Here is a 21,288-nt window from a genome sequence, read left to right on the forward strand (position 1 = left end):
GCCTCCAAGCAAATGGTCTTTTGACTTTCATCAATTTATGTATGCTGTGGAATGTCAAGTTATTATATTTTGTGTTAAAAAAGGCTTGAAGCAGTATCCTTCTAATTTAGCCCAAAGATAATACAATGATAAACTTCTACTCCCAATAAATAATCACTAGGACACTTCAGTTAGCACAGAATTTGAAAACACTGTGTTATGAAATATTGGTTTACTATTTAAGTGTAAGTGAAGAATAAAAAGCACAACTCCAAATCTCAATCTGAAAAAAGGAACACACCCACCCAAGCATCACTGATGCACACAGCAAAAAAAAAAACACCCCAGCAAAAAGAAAACTGTAATGCCACTTTAACATTCCCCAGTAAAGAAAACTTCCTGGACAAGTTGTGTTGGCAGCTCCACAGCATCTTTTCCCAGAGTTTCACTTATGCAAGTCGATGGCATTGAAAAGCACGTTTACAACCATCACTCAGTATTAAACAGTTCTTTAAACTGCTGAAGAGAGGAAGGATGATGCAGTGCCAAGACTCCTTGGGTGGGACTTGGGAGATCCAGCACTTGGGAGATCCACACTGAGCTCTCTGCCATGCTGCGCTTTGGGCCATGAGCTTACCTCCAGACTCGACTCTGCAATCTGAGCAGTGGAGGCACCACACCTTCCCTATCTGAGGGGAGCACAGTCGGGACAGACACAGGGAAGCCTGAGAGAATTCAGGCTGGTGTTGACGTGCTGCATGCAGGCTCCCTACGTGCTGGGCTCTGGGAGCGTATCCTGCATTGCTGTGTTCTGTTTTCACCGAACAGATCAGTAAAACTGGAGGAATTGGAAGGAAGCGAGTAACTTTGACTTTGACAAGCACAATGAAATTCTGCCAACCTTTCCACTTGAAAAATTACTGATTTAGACACACTCCAAAAATAATAGCAGTTCTGTTCTAACTTCATGGCTATAGCTATGGTAACATTTTCAGTACTACCATGTTTCTGAAATACAATCAATGATTAGTGAAAAGTTTTCTTAGAATAGCTTTGAGGTGAAATCTAATGTTCTGTTTTCATAGACTGCAAACAAATGTGATCAGTGCTGACATGAAAAGCATTTGAACTGTGCGAACACTGTTTTCTTCTATAAGCAATAACAGAAAAGCACCATCCAGGACTTGGTCTAGCTGATTAAAAACTATTTCAGGCACTGTCCCTATGCATTGTATTAAAAATAATTTAATGGCGTTTTTTTATAACACAGAATTGAAAAACATGGTAACAACTGAAGAACCATTCGAAACAGAGACTCTGATTTTAAACTGTGTTCATGTCAGGGAGGATCTTGAGCAGATATTCTAATAGTACTTTTCTTTCCCCCTCTCCAAAAAAATCTTGAGTATAGAATGTCCTACAATGACACATCCCTCAAAGGATTTCCCTCCTGCTTGCCCACAAACTGTCCAGCCCCCACAAAGCTGAACGGATTGCATGTCAGCCCAACTAATTAATTCAAGCTTACAAATAGCTACCCAATCATTGAAGGCTATATACCTACACAGTGTTTTCCCACACATATTTTACTTGTGTATTTTATGTTTAGACAGCCTAATATATTAATCAGTATGAAAAGAGGAAGAAGGCAAAATGAACTGTATGATTTAAGCCTGGTTCAAGATCATATTACTTGCCTCAAGAGTGTAAAGTGGTCTTTATGTGTATGAAGATCAAACCCTGTGGGTTGGTCTAACCCAAAATATTGGTAGGTTTGACTTCAGCAGTTACAGTCCCCAAGAAGAAAAATATATTTATAATTATAGTCTCAAAGACCAAATAGTTCTTCAATCAGTAGATGTCTCATTCTAGAAGACACTGACTATGCACTGAACTCTTTAAGCTCTGATTAATTCTCCCAAGAACACTACTTGACCAGACTTTAAACATAGAAACAGTCTGAGGATGATTTCAAATGATGGTGGTTTTACTCTGCCCTCCTCCTTTTTTTTCCCTTTCTTTTTTCTTCACAGTTCACATACATTTGCTCACTTCACTGAATTGAGGCTTACAGCAAGAAAACAGTCATGAAACCCAGTTGTCTTTAACTGCTAGTAACATCACAATTACAGCCAGGAAAAAAAACACTGCTGAAAACTCAATATATTTTTATCTACACATATGTGACTACAAACAACTTCTTTGACACCAGATATGCCATGCATTCTGTACCCACCACTGCAGCTTCAGCCATGAACTTATCTCTGCTTAACCCTTTCAAACACAAACAAATTGTTATACTAACAAACAAAACAAAACCAAACCCAAAAATCAACCTCCCTGTGGTCTTCCTAACCAAACTACAGCATCTTTCTTCTGAAGGGGAAACCTCAGTATTTGTGTATCTGTGAACTGGTTTTGGTGCTTCTGTAGCTAATTCAAACATTTCCCCATGCACATCACCCAAGATGTGGCAGACCAGGTGTGCCTGTGGCCAGAGACAGTGTAGGGAGCATCTTCCCGATAAGCCCAGATACCCTCTACACAAACCACGTGCAGCTCAGTTAACTAAGAGGTTCCTTTGGCACACATTTGGAGAAGCCTCTGAACTCCTGTCTTTGTGACACAGCATGTGAAGTGCTGTACCACATGCACTCTGTAAACTAGATACCAAAGCTGGCTGGAAAATATCCACCATCATTACCCTTAGCTCCATGTTCCCACAGTCAGCAATCTCTCCTAGCTGAAGCCACGTGCCCCTTCTCAGCAACATGTGACACCTCACCCAAAGTATCAGCCCATAAGGGGAAGGATCAGCATCAGAAAGCCAGGAGTGAGTTTTCTGGGTAGGTGTTGGGGTTTTTTTGCTTGTTTGTTTGGTGTTGGGGGGTGGGGCAAGGGGTGGTGTTGAGCCAGTTCTATATTATGATGAAAAAGCAACAGGACCAATGTTGGTGAGGCCAATGCAAAATGGTGTTGTCAGCTTTGGTGCTTCCCTTCTAGGAGGATGAGAGTATGTTAAATGAATGTCCAAAACATTAAATCTACTTTCAGTATTCGACAGAAAATTATACTTAACCAGAAGGCCTAAGTAACAGCTCTGTATCTCAATCACAGGCCCAGCAGAAGCAGCCTCAACTCACAGTTCCTGTAGCATGTACTATCAGTACCTTGCAGACTGGGAGAGTTGAGGTGTCACTCCCACCCTCTCCCTCAGCAAATGGTCAGTTTGTCAACAGAGAACAATTCTGCTAGGAAATGAAGAGATTAGCAAGTCATTTCCATCGAATTACTGGGCAATAATAATAAAAAGGGGTCCACTTTAAAGCAGCTTACTTACACAAGCAAAAACTGGGGTAACACACATAATTTCAGAGGTGTAACAGAAAAAGGAGATTTGTCCTTTAGCTATAATCAATGAAGACCAAACACAGTCTTGCAGTTCTGCATGGAAAGGTCCCAACCACTGGGGAGGAGGTCTTCAGTCAGTGCCACCCTCTTCAGTGACAGATGAATTAGGCTGACAGAATGCCCATGTCTTGAACTTTCTGGTATAAAGGATAAATATAAACAGTCACATAGAGCAGATGGACAGTCAGACAGCTATTAAAAGCTCCACAGATAACTCTCTGGCACTATCACCCACATAAAACAGATACTGAAGAAATTTCATACACAATAGTTCTCGAGCTCAGATATTCTAACTCAGTTAAGATCCAAATAATATGCTTTTTAAGTTACACAGATGATTGCCCATTTATTTTGTTAGAGAAAGCCAGGTGCATTCAACAACACACTTTTTGAACCATTAACAAAGCAGAATTCACTTTTTGTTTCTCATTTTTAGTACACACACAGAGAAGGAATTAATAACTATTACAAACCAGAGCAATACTGAAGCTTGTTAAATAAAGATCCATTTATTTTCAAAGTATTGCTCTTGCTAAAATTTAGCAAAAATATTGTACCTTCTGACTGCTTCTCACAACAGTCACTGTAGCAGCACAAAGCTGGGCAGAGGCAGATGAACTGACAGAAGTTGCAACCTCTGTCACTGTGTGCTTTTTAGCATGGCATTTTGATCTGGCAATGGAAAAGAAACCATTTTAAAGCACATTTCACTGAGGAGCTCTCAACTAAAAGGTTGTAATCGCAGATTTTTACAGATGTTCCAACCTGCAATGCTTCACTCCCACTATTGTTCTAAATACTGAGTATACACCCTCCACTCCACACACACTCACACGCAGACACACGTGCACGCTCACATGCACCCGGGTGTCACACCATGTACTTCACTGCTAATAGTAAACCTGACAGAAAGGAATTTTATTTTTACACTTTCACACCTCCCACTCCTAATTAATGTCAATCAGCATCTTCTGCATACTACAGAAGTACACACTGCAAATATACATGGCCTTATCTGTGCTCTGAACAGGGCAGGGGCAAAAATTTCCATTCTTGCGAGAAACTGAGTAGGCTCTGTGTGATGGATTCACACAGGAAGGATCTGGAGATGCTCAACCCTCCTTTAATGACCCTCCTGAGGGGTCAATAAAAATGCTCTGACTTTTGGGGGGGACGTTTCTGTTGGTTGGTTTGTGCTTTTCACCCCACAGCTATGAATAGGAAGCAATTCTCCAGTTCAGAAGAGTTGTTGCAGACTTCCCAAGGTGCAAGAAGGCTCAGGGACTTGCCAGTACATCCTGACAGCTGCCAGGAACAGTGGCAGCAGTGGGAGGGTCAGCGAAGGAATTTTGCCAGTGACTTCAGTAGAACCAGTCCACACTGTTTGGACATCCATGGACCAGAGCCAGACCATTAAAAGCACTGGTGGTTATGGCGTAGGCACCTCTACTTGCACTCCCCAGCTGTCCCAATAACCACTGCAGTAGCAGAACTGAGGGTGAGAAAATCTTGCTCCCCAAACCCAAAGCAGACAAACTTGGTTTCCCAGCACACACACCACTCACTTCTTTTTATAGAATGCTTTTCTCTCGAATGCAAAAGTAAATCCAGCTCAGATGATTTCCCTGTCTTAACTTTTGTACAAGAGGAAGACAGAAAGCTAAAAAAAGAAAATTAGACACTTCATGAAATCCGTGATTAAGACACAGAAACTATCAAGACAGATGGGCTGAAACATTCAGGGAGCTTCAGTTCAACAACCCAGGTTTTTCAGAGATCTACAGTACGCTATTGTCTTCTCCATTTAGAGATTTTAAATCCCATTTTTCATTGCAGTAATTTAACACCATTTCTAAACTTGAAGTACACTTATTGGGTAGTCCAAAATAAACCCTAATATTTACTCAACTAGCACATGGCCCTAGAACCTAGCTACACAGTTTTTCCCCTCCTCTTTGCTTCTTTTTTTTTGGGTGCAGGCAATGGTCACAGCTGCTGGCTTGTGAGCTTGCTGGGGAGGCAGAGCAGGGTGACTGCAGATGTAGGGAAAGTAAGGGGCAGCACCTAGCTGCAGCTCCCTCTGCTCTGCTGCAGACTTGGCTCCCGTGTGTGCCCCGCGGGAGGAGCTGCTCTCACTCTCCTTAGCCGGGTATTGCCATGCACACAGAAATAGGAGGTCAGGGAACTCCCTCTGACAAACGTTTGTGTCCCAAGGGCGAGAAGCAGAAGCCAATAAATACTCCACACTCTGAAATGAGGGGCCAAATGCTTCTAAGCAAGAGTGATCTGCCCCTCCACAAGCTCCTAGCTCACAGCAAGGACTCAGGCTGGTTCATCCTGCTACAGGATCCCTTCTTCCCTCAGAAATTAAGTCCTCTTTTCTGTGCAGTGTGCAAAGCAGTCACTCACCCAGGGAAAAAAAAAAAAAAAAAAAAAAAAAAAAAAAAAAAAAAAAAAAAAAAAAAAAAAGAAATAAAAAAAAGGGGGGATAGGGAGAAGAAGAAGGGAAAAAATAAAAAAGGAAATCTGTGACTCTGCGCTTGGCAAAAGCCAGTGATAAGCAACAAATGTGGAAAGCTGAGTCACTTTTTTCCCTTCCACCTGGCGAGTGGCTGCCCCGATCCATTCAGCAGAAAGCCTCTTTTCACTGAAACTGGCATAGATCTGGAGTAATTCCCTCCATTTCAATGGAGCTGCTCAGGATTTATGGCAGCATGACACAACCAGCAGAATCCTGTTCACTGAGAGCTACAAGCCCAGGTTTTCCTGCAGGAGACGGTGCTGCTTTGCTCTTCAGGCCACAATGCCGACCATGCAACAGCACTGATGCCATGGCTTGTTCTATTTTGCCTGATGCTGTCATCTCCAGCAGATGCTTTGCAAGAAAGACCTTTGGCGAAATCACCCTCTTTCACACACTGCAGGAGAATTTTGACGATCTATGACCGGAACATTTATCAGCTTGAATTAATTATTTTTTCAGATTTTTCCCCCCAAATTTCAATTAATGCTTTAATTTGGTTTAGCAAAGATTTATAAAATTATTATTTTTAACATCTCACTGGGCTGTGTGAAACAGAGTTCAGAAGACAGCAGAAATATCTTCTGTGCAGATGATGTGTGAATAAGTAAGGGATGAGATCAAGATTTAAGGAATACCAATCAGCTTTACCAGACAATAATCTACTCTATTTATGTACTCAGCTTAAGAAAAAGCATTGCTAGTGGATTTATGCATGCACTGGAAGACTTCTATAAGCAGAAAAACTACCTGATACTACCCCCAGCATGCAATGCAGTAGCAAGCAGAATAAAAAATTGCAAATGAACACAACCCCCAACCTTTGAAACAGAGCTATTCCAAGAGAAGAGAGCTTCAGCTTTACAGTAAACACATCACCTATGTAAAAAAAAATGCATTCACACATATACCAAGGCACTGACAGGGTGTTTCTAAAAAAATGCAATGAGTCTTGTCTGCCCTGGCTAAGTACATTTACAACATTTAAGCACAGGATGTAGCTGCCTAGAAACAGCAGTGCTCATGTCATCCTTTCAATAGGGGGAACACAGTGTGCTATACAAATATTAATTTAGCCTGAACAACCAGTGAGGTATGCAAATATTACTCTCAGCTTCAACTGGGATTGATTTGAGCACAGAGGAACAGCGAGGGGGATTTTTAGCAGTGCTTCAGAAAGCCAGCTCACAGCCAGGGAGAGCTGGAATCTTGCATGTCTGCAAGTTCTTTCAGTAGCCCTACCCCAATCAACTTCCTAGACCTGCCTGTTCTCTTCAGGTGACCCAGATGAGCAAACATTTTCTGTATCCTGAGTGGTTATGCTGCCAAATTCAACAAGGCAGTTGTGCAGACATGGGTACACTGTGCAGCACCTCCCAGGTCCTGGTTTTGACATGGTTCAAGAAAAGCCACCACAGTCACTTAACTGGCAAGAGGAACTGCAAGAGACTCCTGTTGGTTACCACTACTGTCCAAAAAGCACTGCTGGTGTAAAAGCAGAGAAAAGCAGCAGGAGCTTCAGCAGCTGACACTGGCTTCTTGTTTACTGGGTAAGCTGCAGAACCCCTGGGGCTCAACTGATGAGGACAGGGCCAGAGCAGAAGTCCAGCAGGTCTTGCTGTGTATTTTGCCTTTTTAAAGTTCCACCTCTAATCCAAAGGGAGGAAAGAAAAATTTGTGAAGTCAAGCAGACAAGAAAAGGGGAGCTGAAACAATGCAGATCTAAATGACCTGGAAAGAATGATCTCCTGCACCATTTTTTTCTACCACTCCAAAGCACAGCAGCAGAGAAAAGTGAAAGGCAGAGAATTGGGTATCTCAAGGACAGGGCATATAGAATTGCAGCTGAACACAACACCTTTAGACCAGGAGCCCAAAGAAAGTAATTCTCACAGCAGCCATGACACTGAAGACTATTCAACCCTCCTCAAGAGACTTGGTGTTAGCTTTTTACTACTCTGGCAAGTAAGTGAATTAATATTTTAATAGAAAATGCTTAATATAAACATAAAAATATTTTTAAATATTTTATTTAAAATCTTGTGATATCTGTCTCAGACTGATCTTTTGAGGGAAAGTTTCAGGGAAAAAATCAGCCATTTTGGAGAAAGCAGGCAAATAAGTATGTATCACTGACTGTTAAATTTACTTCTGCTGCTGCTGCTGCTGTTGTTGTTGCTAATTTACTGAGATATAAAAATGTCTTCAGGTTTTGGAGAAAGTGTGAAAATTTGGCAGAAGTATTATGCTGATCAGAGATGTGTTCTTAGCTATCCCTGTGAAAAAATCACCTATATTCGGTTAATTTTTAATCTTGAGGGTGGGAGGCCAGCAGCTAAATCTTCAGACCTTTCAGCAATGTAAACTTCACACCCCAGGCTTTGACATAGCTCCACATGGGCCACAGCATCTGTGGAAGGGTCTGTCTGCATAGGGTTCACTGCAGAAGAAAAGACTGAGCTATAAGTAGTTTTGGGACTTTTGAAGTCAAGAAACCACAGTTAGTAAAGAAAGACACTGTACTTCAATGTACTATTCTTTACCTGAATATGTACAGAAACAAGGCAGAGATGCAGAAAAGCGAAGAAACAGTTGAAGCTTCTTGCTAGTTTGATTTTTTTTTTTTAAGAAAGTAAATCCATACAAGCAAAGTGCATAAAGTGCAAGCACTTAAAATATCCCCACCACAGAACTTACCAGGATAAATATTTTCTGGTAACCCAGTGTGCCAGCATAGAAGATTCATGGTCTGCTATTCTCTAAAGCATCCTTCTCTTTCAGAAGCTGCACTCAGAGAGGGTGACACAATGCCAAGTTGCTCTCCCTGTATTCCAAGGCACCTCCACTCAAATGCCCCCAAATCCCATTTCTTCCTTGTCAGAAATCTTTGTTAACAAATTTCCTTTTTCGTTTATTTTGTGAACTGTGCTTGTCTTTTTTTTTGTTTGTAAACAAAGAAACAAACAAAAAGCCAGAATGTAGCAAGGCTCTGCCAGAACTCAATTAATAAATAACGAGCATCGAGTGTTTTTGATCATTTCCTTCTGTCTGAGCCTCACAAACTGACAGTAAAACAGTGTATGACCCTTTACAGAACTATTTTGCTATCACATTACATCCTCACTGGAAATTAAGAACACAAATTTGACATTTTGAATGGGAATGGCCCATCCAATTTGGTTCAGTATTATCCACTGGGAAGTCCAGAGCCAGCTGCAAGCCAGTACAGCAGGATTTGTAATGCATCCATGTTGTCACACAGCAAAGCCCAGGACAGCCTGCACTAACTCTGTCAATCACTCTGCATTATACAGGTGTGACTAACACTATTTTGTTGGGCTTTTTGCAAGACTTAAGTGGAGCTTAAGTTCAAGCAATTCCTCAGGATGTATGAATCCACAGGCATGGGAAAAGCAGGAAAGGAGAGGAGTAAAGACATCCTATCCTGTTGCTACATCTGGAAGGATGGGAATGCAAGAAGTTACTTCCATATTCAAAACTGGAAAATGGGAAAAACAGGAATAAGAGGCGGTTAAAGAAGGAAAAGAGGCTGAGACCTGCTGAAAAACTGTGTTTGGTCCTCTGGGAAAAAATAAAAAAAAAGGATGGCTAGAGAACACATTTTGCCACAGAGACATTAAGGGAATAGAGAAATACACATACAGAGACAACTACATGAGCAGTTTCCAGCATTGTGTTTAAAAATAGTGGCCAGGAAGACAGATTCTCATTCCATCTTTGTTGGCATAACTTTACTTGACAAGAATATGCTAAATTTGTACCAGCCATAGATCTGCATCCTTCATTTATAAAGAGACAAACCCAATATTAATAACACCTTTCTGTGTCTTGGTGTTTATGAACACACCATCTGTTTGCATTTGGAAACTGCCCACCATACATGCTAAATTGTCAAAGATACATGAAGTGGGCGAAAAGTTAAGATTTCCATGACTTCAGCCCTAATTTGACTAACATCAGCACCAAGTGATCTCCATCCAAAGCATAAACATATGCCTTATAAACTGCTTAAAGGCCAGTACTCTAAAGGCACAACTGTTCATGTGTTGTAATCTCTCTAATGAATAAAATTCAGCTGCATCCACAAAGAAAAGTCATGTTTGCTGACATATCACTGAAAGGAAGTAAATAACGGCTCACAATACTAAGAAATGATGAAAATTGAAGGTAAATTACTCTTTGAATAATTTTGCATGACCCATAAGTTTTAGTGAGCTACAGGGAATACAAACTCAATCATTCCATTTTGCTCTCTTGCAGATACTTTCATTTTTATATGTATACATATATGCTTTTTAAATGCACATTTACTCTCTTTTTCAAACTGTTTAAACTGCTTTGGGTGCAAAGGAGAGACTGGGTTTGAACTCTTGGATGAACAACATGCACAGACTTTCTCAAAAAAAGCACGTGGATAATAAAATAAACAAAACAAAACAAAAAAGAGGATTATTTTCTTTCCCTGTCTCTTTAAGATACTGCTGCTTTTCAGCCACACAGTGAATGCTTCATTCAAATAACAGAACATGGATTTCTCTTAGTAACTGCAACTATAGTTGTAGCAACTGCTTATACTGCTTCCATCCTATTAGTGTTACAATTGTCCAAAGCAGAACACTCAACTAAATTGCCCTCATTTCTTATAAGCATCTCTTTTTTTTTTGTAACAATAAAAAACCCAAACGCCTTCACGAATGTTCCCCCTTTCTTCTGTTACCTTCTTTTGCTTCTTTGGCACCAAGAGGATGAAAAAACAATACTGCTTTCCCTGCCTTCAATATTTGGCAGCCCTTTCTTAAACAAAACCACTCTGATTCAGTGGATGCTCTGCCCACTATTACAGATAACGTGCCTTTTCTAAAAGTCAATCTCTTAAGGACAGTGTGGGGTAGCTTTATTTGCAGTCATTCACCAACTGGTATCCCGTTTAGGATCTAGTAAGAACTGGCTCTTAGCATCTTCCTCTGCTGTATATGGCATTTGCATGCATATTATGCAAAACAGTGATGAAAATAAATGGCCTGGGTTGTTGTATTTACTCATGCACAGAGTACCTATCTCTCATGTATTCTCACTATGATGAAAAGGCACAGGCATGAAGAGTCCATCTCTGCATGGAAATAGCATGTTGGGCAGAGTGGAGGCAGTAAGAAACCCAGCTTTACCGACTCTTACATTGACAAGATAAAAAAACTCTTGCATTGTCAAAATGCTAGACAAATTGTATCACTTAAAGCAGTTACTACTACTAGGTTTCAGTATGCTTCACTGGAAAGCAATTTTTAATAGCACTATTAAGGTATCACACCATGATTTATTCTTACTTGGTTTTCAACTTAAAGTGTTTTTGCCTGCTCTATATCCTTTTTTTGGCTCTAAGGAAGGGTGGCCCAATAATAATTAAATTTAAAAAAACAAACCCACCACAAAATATAACCACTTTGATTTACAGGGTCAGAGGAAGAGCTTTGAAATGTCCAATAAATCCAAACACTATTTCCAGTCTTCCTTCTTGTTCACTCACTATTCTGCATATTTTCCTTTTTACCCTTGAATAACACATGTATAAGCCAAGCGTATCCCACTTATTTGCTCATTACATAACCCATTCCTGCTGTATTATCGTTCCATACTTCAACAACTGTGCACATTCTTGTTACCCCGTCACAATAAACCATCAGAACGAGGAAAAAGACTTCAGTGTGTGGGTCTCTCTTTTGGCAGGTTTAAGACAGGAAAAGGGGAAGAGGGTGGGAACAGAGCAGAGGAGAACAGGAGGGAAAGACAAGAGCAGGGCTTGCCCTTTCACATGGGAAGGCAGGACAGAGGACAACCACAGTTCTTCTCAGCAAAGCTCCAGAGATCCAGGTCTGCAACAAGCCATGTGCTGAGCACTGGTATGGGGTGCTGAGCACCAGCTGCTCCCACTGCAGGAGGGACAAAACAGGTCACTGCCTCACTCAGGACTGAGCTCCTGCATCACAGACCACCGCACTCGCAGCTGCCCTCAGCACAAGACCCGCACCAGTTGTCTTCTACAGAGGCTTCCAAGTCCCTTGGTCACACCATTGCATGCAGACCCTCACCTACAGAACGTGACAGGGAGGTGACCACAGAGACACTGTGGCAAACGTCATAATGTCAGCTCTTTGACCCTGACACAAAGGTCAAACACAGGAGCAATACAGAAGCCATTGTTTTAGTGATACAATGCTAAGAAAGTCTAGGAAAAGTATAAACTTAATCACCTAATTAATGAAACTAAACTCAAGTAATGTTCACTCTCGAAAAACTCTGAAGGAGCACCAATTACCTTCAGTCACTTAAATGAAGAAAGTTCTCTATGGTGTTACTTCTCAATTCTCACAAAATACTCCTGGAAGCTTTTTGAGCATTATGGGAACACCTGAGTGCACACGTTAAAATGCACATTTAACAAGCCTGGTTCTTCTCTCACTGAAATCAGCTGCCCTTAATTTGAACAGCAGGAGACCTGGGCCTTTTCCACTGCCATGTTCCTTATCAGAGCTCTATAAATGTCACATCTTTATTTTATTAGTCAAAGACATATTTTAGAGATTAACAATAAAAGCATTCTTGTATGCGAGTTTTCTAGCCCCTGTTGAGACTCTGAATTCTTGAAGGTCAAATAAAGCAGTCCATAGGAAGGAGGAGAAGAAAATGCTCTGCAATATCCTTTTAAAGAGCCTCCACAGCAAAGAGAGAATAAATAGCTGATTTGTTATATGGCTTTGAGGGCAGCCACAAATGCTAAGACCACAGGTAAATGAACTTGGTCATGAAAGGAGCAGCAGCTCGTCCAGTACTGTATCTACATTAGTTAACTTTCTTTGTGATTCAAGTCCAAGACTTTGCATTGTTCTATTTCCGCCTATTCCTCTGCTCTGGATTCCCTTTGTGACACTTTTATCAATGGAAAATCGAGGGAGGGATTTCCAGCTGAGAGCCCAACAAAAAAACAGGAGGTTCAGTCTGGTTTTCTCACTTGCACGGCAAGAACCATTTCAGCACTAGTAATAAAAGCAAAACTATACAAAGGAAAAAAAAAAAAGAAAAAAAAAACATGACCTGAAATTATTTTAGCATCATAAATACTTCACTGCTCTTTATTCTGCAGTATGGTTAGTGTCACACATTGGCACAATAATTTGCTAGCTTAAACAGAGCTCCTTGCAAATAACAAATTTATATTAAGGGCTGCTGTCAGCTAGAATTCCAAGGAAATGCAAAGAAAAAGATAACAGTCCCATTGGTCAGATCTACTCTTTGTTATGCCCTTGCAATTTTGACAGATATATAGCTGCAGTGTCATAATATTTAAAAGTTTGACTGTGTCTCCTGTGAGTGGTGAGGAAAATACAAACAAGGGAAGGCAAGCAGCACAGTGGGAGCCACACAAAATGGATTGTGCACAGGGACATCCCCATGGCCACACCTGCGGGTGTCATTACAGCAGCCCTGGCGCTGCCACAACCACAGCCAGTCAGGTGCTTAGTTTACTTGTAACCTGAGAAGGTGGATTTGAAAATGAGATCATTTGTACTAAGAGGATTTTCAAGGTAATTTTCAGGGGATAGATTTGGTGTCATTTAATACCAGGAAAGACTAATAATCATATTTTTAAACATTATGGCAGTACAGACCATTCATCTTGGGAGGCACTTGGTATAGTAACAACAGAGTAACAACTCCCATACATTTATGTGAGCACCATTTAACACAGACAGCACGCTCATTGAAGTCTAGAGCTATTTTCATACACCACCAAGGAACTCCAGCCACCACCACCTTCTCAAACAAAGGAAGAAATGTCTCAAGGCTTTCAATAGTCAATTATCCAGCCACAGGAGGCTCTGCTAGTATCCTAAAGACAAGTAAAATCTTTTTCTCTTGTTCATGTGTAGCCTGTAAGGGCTCTGCTGAGAGAAGTATCTTTAGATATAAATCTTACTCATTCAATAAGAAATGGAGGAAGCTATCATCACCTCAGTTGCACAAGCTTGTCAAAGCTGCAACAGGACAAGAAGAGAAAAGCTGAAAATAACATACAAAGGTAGAGAATCAGATACAAAGGCTGTCTTCTTAAAGATAGAGAATAGTTAAACATGTGCCTTAAATTAAAAAAAAAAAAAAAAAAATTGGCAGTCACCATAATCAAATAGCCTGAAAGTTCAGAAGGCACCTGAGAGACCACTGTATGATACTCAAATTCTCTTCTATTTTTTGGTCTGTTGGAAGAATATTTTCAAAAGGTCACATGGATTTCAGGTACCCAAACCATAACAAATTGTAAACTAGGAGACCTTGAGAACTGACTGCTAGCATTCTCTGAATCTGTACCACAGACCTGTTACAGGGAACAAGAGTTTGGGGAGAATCACATACCAAATACCTGCCCTGCCCAACAAGAGAACATGCCAAGCAAGAAGGGATAAAGTACTTGCAACATTTTTGATGAGACTAGTGAGGAAGTGCCTTCATTCCTAGTGCCACAAAACCCAAAGTTTTTTAAACAGGCTACTATTTAAACCCAGTTTTACACTGAACTTTTTATGTCCTCCCTAAGTCAATACATAAACTTCAAAAATGACCAGGCAAATCCATAGGATCTGGGTTATGTCTCCAGCTACAACCATTTACTTTATTGTCTTCCACAACATACAGAGCAATTCTCATCAAGTAGCTGAATGTGCAAAAACTCAGTAGAGAGCTAAGTTCCTAAACCAAAAATAATCGACAGGGCAAACTATGTGTGGAAAAAATTAATAAAACTTGTGTGAAGTCAGATGAAGTAACTGAAGGAAGTCTACCTGATCCCAGCAGACACATCTATACCACATCACAGACAAACCAAATAGAAGGAAACATCCTTGAAAATATTCAGCTATTTGGAGTTTTCTCAGCTCCAAATCCAGACAGCAGTACATGAGTAGGTTACAGTAACTAAATCCATCAAGGAAATTTCCATATAATTTCTGATCACTGTCCAGGGTCTGGTTTTTCACTGTGGCCAATCTCTGAGAAAGACATCAGAAAAGCAAAAAAACCCACACAACACTAAAACAAACAAATAAAGAACAACAACAAAACACAAACCAAAACAAAAACCCACAAAACAAGGGGAAATTACCACACCCACAACTCAGAGCTAATAATTACAAGCCAAAAAATGAAGTGAGGGAAGAAATCACTTCCCATCCCTGAAGGTAAGGTCAAAGTTGTCTAGCACTAGATTTGAAAATAATTAATATAAGACCAACCAGTTAAACAGCCTTACAGGGTCTTTTTAATTTATTAAATATATTTTGCTTTAATCACATTAATTTTTCAGAAATGTACAATAATCTTTGTGGTTTAAAATGACTTTGTATTCATTTTTTAATGGAGAGTATTTTTATTCATCTAATACATTATCCTTTCAAGAAAATTATCATACTTGACTACAAGTACTTAACGGGGCACTAATTAATACTCCTATTTCTCCTCATTTAAAACTCCTTTGAGAAATGAGGTCAGAAACCTGGTTTAACACAGAAGACACTTCTCAGAGGCTAAAGGGGGAAGGGACACAAAAGGCACTTGTCACCCTTCTCCACGGAGGACATCCCCTTTGAACTCTGAAGCCCGGCCTGTCAGCGATCGCTCTGACCGAGCCAGAGCTGATGCTAAGCCCCTGAGCAGCAGCTGGCCCGGCAGCACGTCCCTCTGCTCCGCACCTCATGGACGACAAGAAGGAATTCTCCCACTTCTTGTTTAACGGGGTGAGTTTTACTTTCCCTGCTCCCGTCAGCTTGCGGCAGGCAAGCTGCCCACCTGTCCCCGGGAGCACGGCTGAAGGGTTTGCTCTCCTACAGCCCGGGGCCGAAGCCACTTGTTCCCGTGCCCTAACACAAGGACGGGCAGCTCCGCCTCCCTGCGCGCAGAGTCCATGGCTGAGCCACGGCACCCTGCCAAGGCTTCAGCAGCGGCTGTGCCCCGCCAGGAACGGCGGCAGGAAAACGCGGCTTACAAACACCTCCCAGAGCTGTTTCGGACCCAGGGAACTGCTGCAGGGTTAAAGGGCCAAAGCGGAGACCAAGCGCCAGCGTTTCGGAAGCTCTCAGGAAATTTGCAGACACTCACCCATGGACTTCACATTTGGGTTCGCTCCGCATTGTCTACTAATGGCAATTATCTAAGAGCGGCTCCACGATGGGAGGAGGGGAGGAGAAGAAGGCTTTCTTTTGGCACAGCTTCTTCAGAGTTCAAAGGACACATATGGCCTGCAAACACAGTGCAGGGAATAATGTAAAATTAAAGGAGGGATGAGATGAAAATGAGAACGCAGCAGGGACAAGCACTGTTCTGGATCTGCTTGACTGGAATTTTAAATAAAGAAACAGGAGGGAAAAGATCAACAAAACCCCCACACTTATTTTAATTCCACATCTGAACAGAAGGAGGGATCACGGGAGGGGGCCCACATATGAAGGGAAGACCTCTGGGGAGCAGAACCTGAGCACTTCTGCAGGGGGCAGAGACCCCAAGCCCTATGGCATCAGCCCGGCAGCAGGACCCAGAGGACTGCTCAGAGAGCAGGGCTGGAAGCTGCCAGAAATACAAGGGCTTCGGGAAACGTACAACCAACACCTCCAAAGAGACAGGATGGGTTCATTTCAGAATAAACACGTGTACAGTACCAAACCTGCAGGGAAGGACAGCCTGTCTACCCACAGAGTAAAGCAAGGAAAAATAAAGAAGAGTCCAAATAGCGCAGGTCCCAATTTCCCTTGCAGCGCTCGTCTCGCCACACAGAGAGCCACACAAAAGTCGGCAGCCTGCTAGATGGTGCCTGTGTCCATGCCAAAGGCTGACACCTGCTTGTGGCCTTGGCTTTGTTATGGCAGAAACCAAAGCCTGCTCTTCTCACTGCAGGGCATATCAAGCACAAAAATAAATAAATAAGCAAAACAAAACAAAAATCCACACCAATTCTACACCAAGTTGTAATTTCTACATAATTACTGCACAACAACCAGCCATAATGAGAGAATGAATTTATAACCACACACAAGCTATATTTACCAGTGGACTGGTTACAAAGCAAAACAGCAGGAAACCACAATGTGTGTCTTCATCTTAGCTCCTCAGCAGTGGTGCAGAGCAAGGCTGCCCGTGCACCAGGGTAGGCTGGGCAGGTCAAACCCAGGCACACCCACCAAAGAGGAGCACAGCCTTATGGGGACAGAACCTGGACCGAGCAGGGCACAAAGATGCTGCCCAATAGTCAAGGGAAGCTATGTAGAGGTGCAGCTAGAAAGATTTGTTTGTCCTCATGGTTAAACAGTTGGCCACGCCAAGAAAACTAAGGGAGTCTTGCCTCCCAACTATCCCAGCTTCCAGAAATTTTGATACCTAGGCAGAATTTAAAAAAAAACACCCCACAACTGGAAATGCAGCTCCCTGTGAACAGTCAGGATCCAAGAGATGAACCATCCCTGCCCCTTGAAATGAACACCTACTCGCAGAGAGCACTTTGTGCTTTTCTCCCATCAGCTATTCAACAGTTGGCCCACAGCAAAATGGGCACAATTCAACCCAAACTGGGACAGTGGGACTGTGCCACAAGAGGAGGTCTGACAAGGTCAGCAGCTGAGCCCCAGAGGACAACTTTCATCAACTGGGGAGAGTTGATTTGGGTCTGCCTACCAGACACCATAAATTGCTGAGCTCAGGGGACCTTCACCCCTTCAACACTGCTTTTCAGGCAAATTTGGCCAAAACTGCCTCACAACTTTGGAAGTTACTGGATCAATCCACTTAAGGAAAGGCAGGCAGCGCACTCACAAGAGTCCCATTTCCTCAGGCTGACATCATACCAGCAGGCAGCATCCCTGCTGCGAGCAGTACACCCCTGACCACCTTGCCCCAGCTGCTCCTCCTCACCTCCCTCTGTGCCAGTACAAACCCTCACGCTTTCCAAGCCAGCATGAGAATGATGGCAAGTTAGATCCAGGAACAGATCCTGCTGAAAACTTACCTTTTTTTTATTTTTTTTTTCAGTGATTATTTTTAACTTGGATCCTTTCCCAGACCCAGCTCAGAGCATGACTACACAACGCTTATGTCAGCACAAGGAAGCCATCTAATGAGCACCCATGAGGGGGGCAGGATCGCTGCCATTGCTATCCTCGCCACCTTAATGAGCTTGTAAAACAACAGCCCATAGACAGCAGGTTAAAAAGTCACAGAGCTTCAGTAAATTGAGAATGGCACATAAAAAAAACCAAAAAAATAAAAACCAAAAACTCATACACACCAGTTACCTAGCCACTGCCATGCCAAGCTGCTAAAACACTGCTAAAGCACAGGGCCCTCCACTGAGGAAAAGCAGCTCTGCACTCAGCTCCACCAAAAGCCCAATGCAGAAGGGCTCCTGACACACATCCATGGAAAGTCTTGGTCTTTACTACTTCCAAAATAGGACACACAAAGAAAACCCACACCATGTAAACCACTGGTATCTCAAAAAGACCTTTCTCTTATTTTTTTGGCTAGGCATGCTCTCTCTGCCCTGCTCTGTCCCCAGAGAGACACCAAACAGCCCAGCCCCAACTCAATGAGGAAGCATAAAAGCAAAAGAGAAGGGAAGGTGAACAGATCAAACAATTCTCCTTCCTCGTGACCTGTGGGTGCAAACCCATGACAACAAATTGTGTAACCTTAAACACGTGTTAAGACAGAGACAAAAATCCATGATTACTGCTTCTGGTGTTTATGCTGACCGGTGCATTATATTACTGCTCTGGTGACAATCAGCGAATCTGTCATGAAAAGAACTGATGTGTTGGGTTTGCTATCGATCCTTATAATTCCTGTCTGAGAATAATCATACCATCTTGAAATATACCCCAAAAGAGCACTGTTATTCCGGAACTGAGCTGCTTTTGGAAGCTGAGCAAAAAGCAGTTACATGCTCTTAGATATCTTCTTGAGGTTGCAGACAATTGTTCCTGGCTGTACAGACACATTTTCTGATCTTTTAAGTATTCTCTTTCCCCTATAGCTGAAAGAGCCACACACAAATAAAGAAAAATCTGTCTATCCCAAGAAATCATGTAACTGACTATACACAGAGGGCTGTCAAGTAGGCACAAAATAAACTAACTGAAACAATATGATTTTTTTCCCTCTACAATATCCTTCATTTATAGTCACTGTTGGTGTGACAACCAACAACAGTAAGTGGAATAATTTCATACAGCACTTTCTATATTGAGATATTCTATATCCCCTTGTGCAGCAGACAGTTTCTATCACTTACTTTGTATTAGGGCAACAGATAAGGCACCTCAAATTAAGCCTGGAGTGGTAATCATTCCCTCAAACCAGAGCTAAAACCCAGACTAACAGACTGTGACTATTGCCAGATCACCTCTTTCTCCTCAGTGAAGTCTGGACATCACCAGTGGATGGGGAGGCAGAAGCACAAGACTCTGATGGCATCCAAAACTGGCCCCAAAAATGCATATGAAAACACATATTCCAAGCATGGCTAGAACAACAGTACCAAACAAAACATATGATGCTAATCCAAGTGTTACAACAAATTGTCCATTGTAGCTGGAAAACAGAGAAACAGAGCCCTGAAAAGGGATCAGAACAATACTGACTTAAAAATTGTTAAGGGTTCTTGTTAACTGTACATTCTAGCATATTCATAAAGCTTTTTTTTTTTTTTTTTTTTGAAGGTAGGAAAAAGTATGACAAAACAGGTTAACAAACTAAATATAAATAGTAAGGCAAAATGAAAGATATAACCCAGAAAAAAGCTGACCTAAGAAGTACACAAATATTTTGTGTGCATATGTGTGTGAAATTTAATATCATTCCTAATTCTTGGTATCTTGGATTACACCTGTCTGTTTTCCAGACCTCAGTTTCAGAAGTTTACCACTTTTTTCACACATGGTTTCAGAAGGACTGTAGTCTCTTTAACAGTGAAGTTCTGTCCTCCATCCCACACATGTTCCCACTAACTTCAACCAGCCTAAAGTTAACTATAAATACAATGGAAAGTCAAACATAAAGGTAGCTCGTTGCCTAATTTTTCCCTTTTTTTTTGATGTGGTATTAGGCTATTCATAATGAATATAAAATACTTTTTTTTTTTTTTTAATTAACAGGTAGGACAAACAAAGGCTCTAATATTTACAAATCTAATTGATGCAAAACACTAGATATGTGTTCTAGGTCTCAGTTTTTCAGATCTTTATTACCAAATTCTGACTTCTTCTCATTCCATTAACACTTTCAACAGGTTACTAAAAAGCACAGTCTTGCTAATTTACAGTAATATTTAGGATACCTACTCTAAATTTATGGAAGAAATCAATAAATTGATCAATCAACAAAAAGAAACAGAAAAGTGACAAAACACATTTTGTTCTATTACTGTGGCAATTCTAAATGGTGTTTTAATTATTCATTTAAATATCTCTAATGCATTAGTAAATGTGATATATTGCACACCTACTTTTTTTTTTTCTTTTTAATTCTTGGGTCCCAATTCAGGAATGTGTTTCCTTGCAGAAATACAAAGAAGGCCTCTGAATACTTTTTTAAGTATTTGATTCTAAGTAGTCAGATGCTGTCCTGCTTTGGATCCACAATACCACAAGATTACTTACTCCACAGCACTCTCTGCTGAGAGCAGATCCATAGACAAAGTAACATAATGTCACACAGCCTTGTAACACACCACACAACACAACCACGGGGCAGAAGCACCTCTCCATCGCTCCTGCCATAGCCAACAAGCAAATTTCCAGAACTGCAACTTGAAAGGGAAGGCAATCGTGTATATTAACATTCCACTGAGAAAACTAGGATGAAGCAATGAGCTAATGAATATCTTTGGGAAGACATGTCATGGTCTAAATTCTGGGCCCGCCTAGCCAAGCCCCTCGTCCTTTTTCATCGACATGTAAGATTCTGTGCACCTTCTGTACCCAGCACCCCAGGCAATGCCATTCTCACTCATTCATAGCCACGCTCACTCTGCCTACCCAGTAGCTACACTGAAGTAGTAACTACCATCCTTGTCCCAGGAGAGACACCACCAGTGCAAAGAAAGCTGCAAAGCCTGTGAGTAAGTCTGCGTAGAGATGAAATTTTTCAAATTATGATAATGAGCTTCAGAAGAGAGTGCACAGAGCTGCACAGATACAGTCCCTTTTTACATCAGAAGGCACACAAAGGGTTGACTAACGTCTACTGCTTATTTTATGTTATAATCTCACCCCTCCCTTGTTTAGCAACTTCCTCCTTAAGCCCTGGCATCTCTTCTCCATTTC

At 41.5% G+C, this 21,288-nt stretch overlaps 1 protein-coding gene across 8 annotated transcripts in view; it reads right to left on the reverse strand.

The window, feature by feature from the left end:
- ATXN1 (ataxin 1) overlaps positions 1-21,288 on the reverse strand; it is a 223,385-nt gene that overhangs the window by 124,382 nt on the left and 77,715 nt on the right. Inside the window, exon 1 of one of the 8 annotated variants that reach the window (XM_053956592.1) lies at positions 16,076-16,171. The exons of the other annotated variants lie outside the window; for them this stretch is intronic. The gene's annotated coding sequence lies outside the window, so the exon portion shown is untranslated. Of the gene's footprint in view, positions 1-16,075; positions 16,172-21,288 lie in introns of those variants that run through there. 8 annotated transcript variants of the gene reach the window in all.

Source organism: Vidua chalybeata, chromosome 1, assembly GCF_026979565.1.
Source record: "Vidua chalybeata isolate OUT-0048 chromosome 1, bVidCha1 merged haplotype, whole genome shotgun sequence".
Lineage (NCBI taxonomy): Eukaryota > Metazoa > Chordata > Aves > Passeriformes > Viduidae > Vidua > Vidua chalybeata.